Source organism: Malurus melanocephalus, unplaced genomic scaffold, assembly GCF_030028575.1.
Source record: "Malurus melanocephalus ecotype Western Australia unplaced genomic scaffold, MMel_1.1 scaffold_4314, whole genome shotgun sequence".
In the NCBI taxonomy this organism is placed as follows: domain Eukaryota; kingdom Metazoa; phylum Chordata; class Aves; order Passeriformes; family Maluridae; genus Malurus; species Malurus melanocephalus.
In genome coordinates this window covers 2,298-4,554 of record NW_026627546.1, presented here as the reverse complement: position 1 = coordinate 4,554, position 2,257 = coordinate 2,298, and the positions used below count along the sequence as shown (strand labels likewise).

Sequence of the window (2,257 nt, the reverse complement as noted above, 5' to 3'; positions counted from 1 at the left end):
GCTTCTCGGCCTTTTGGCTAAGATCAAGTGTAGTATCTGTTCTTATCAGTTTAATATCTGATACGTCCTCGATGAGAGGACTTCATATTAAACGGATTTTTGGGCTCGGGAGTTGGACCCGGAGCTTGCTCCCTCCGCTCCGCGCATCGTCCCGGTATTGCAGTGCCTCCGGGAACGGTGCACCCCGCACGGGGACCTTTCTGCGGTAAAAAACAGATTTAAGATGAATTTAAATAATGGATTTAATTGCGGTATTAATCACATTGTGGAACTCAGTCTTTATCGGAACTCGGGGCTTTCTCCGCTCCGCGCATCGTCCCGGTATTGAAGCGCCTTCGGGAACGGAGCACCCCACACGGGGACCATTCTTTGCTGAAAAATAGATTTAAATAATAATAAAAGATATAATTCTTGATGTTAATATCACGATATAATTCGTGGTTCTGTGAATTGCTATGTATCGCGGAGCTCATTTTCCTCTTCGCTCCGCGCATCGTCCCGGTATTGCAGCGCCTCCGGAAACGGTGCACCGCACACGGGGACATTTCTTTGGTCAAAAATAGATTTAAAATAAATTTAATTAATGGATTTTGTCGCGATAAAAGTCACATTTTGGGACACTGTCTTTATCGGGACTCGGGGCTTTCTCCGCTCCGCGCATCGTCCCGGTATTGCAGCGCCTCCGGGAACGGTGCACCCCGCACGGGGACCTTTCTGTGGTCAAAAACATATTCAAACATAAAAAAAAGCCAGGATTTATTAATACCCTGATTATATCGGGATAACGATCATAATTTTGTGACTCAATGTCAATCGCGGAGCTCGCATCTATGTCCGCTCTGCTCCGCGCATCGTCCCGGTATTGCAGCGCCTCCGGCAACGGTGCACCCCGCACGGGGACCTTAATTTGGTGAAAATAGATTTAAATATTAATTAAAATTATAATTCACGGTGTTTTTTTCACCATGTAAGTCGTGGTTCTATAAATTCGTGTGTATCGCGGAGCTCATTTTCCTCTTCGCTCCGCTCAGCGTCCCGCTATTGCAGCATCTCCGGGAACAGTGCACACCGCACGTGGAACTTTTCTTTGGTAAAAACCAGATTTAAATAATAATAAAAATAGTTTATTATTTATTTTATTGTATTTTCTCTCTCCCGAATCTCCCTTCTCTCTCCGCTCTGCGCATCGTCCCGGTATTGCAGCGCCTCCGGCAACGGTGCACCCCAATCGGGGATCACTTATCTTGAAAAAAAACAGATCGAAATTTATCAAAATCGTAATTAATTGTGTTTTATATCGCAGTATCAGTCGTGGTGCTGTGATTTTGTATCACTCACCGTGTGGGGTGCACCGTTCCCGGAGCGAAGCAATACCGGGACGATGCGCGGAGCGAAGAGCAATAGAAGTTTTGCGACACATACGAATTTCTCAGAACCACGATTAATATCGCGAATTATAATTTTTATTATTGTTTAAATCCATTTTTGACCAAAAGAAAGGTCCCCGTGCGGGGCGCACCGTTCCCGGAGGCACTGCAATACCCGGACGATGCGCGGAGCGGAGGGAGAAGTGAACTTCGCGAGTGATAAGAAGTTACAAAAGCACATTCAATACCGTGATATAATGAATTTAAATTTTGATTTTTATTATTTTTCGATCTATTTTTCACCAAGCAAAGATCCCCGGCGGGGGTGCACCGTTCCCGGAGGCGCTGAGATATCGGGGCGATGCGCAGAGCAAAGAGGAAAGAGAAGCGAGCTCCGGGAGCGATAATGAGTCACAAAACCAGGATTGTTATCCCGATATATCATGGTATTAATAAATACTAATTTTTAATTATTAATTAGATCTATTTTTGACCAAAGAAAGGTCCCCGTGCGGGGTGTACCGTTCCAGGAGGCGCTGCAATACCGGGACGATGCGCGGAGCAGAGCGGAAAGAGAAGCGAGCTCCGGGAGCGATAATGAGTCACAAAACCATGATTGTTATCCCGATATATCATAGTATAAATAAATTCTAATTTCTAATTATTAATTAGATCTATTTTTGACCATAGAAAGGTCCCCGTGCGGGGTGCACCGTTCCCGGAGGCACTGCAATACCGGGACGATGCGCGGAGCGGAGGGAGCAAGCTCCGGGTCCAACTCCCGAGCCCAAAAATCCGTTTAATATGAAGTCCTCTCATCGAGGACGTATCAGATATTAAACTGATAAGAACAGATACTACACTTGATCTTAGCCAAAAGGCCGAGAAGC

The 2,257-nt window shown here is 45.7% G+C and overlaps 2 non-coding genes across 2 annotated transcripts; one reads left to right on the top strand and one right to left on the bottom strand.

The window, feature by feature from the left end:
- LOC130588311 (U2 spliceosomal RNA) lies at positions 1–188 on the top strand (the record flags this gene model as incomplete). The annotated part of the gene is made up of 1 exon (XR_008966934.1): positions 1–188. It is a non-coding gene; the product is annotated as a U2 spliceosomal RNA (small nuclear RNA).
- Positions 189–2,069: 1,881 nt separating this feature from the next.
- On the bottom strand, positions 2,070–2,257 carry LOC130588310 (U2 spliceosomal RNA). Its single transcript, XR_008966933.1, has one exon. It is a non-coding gene; the product is annotated as a U2 spliceosomal RNA (small nuclear RNA).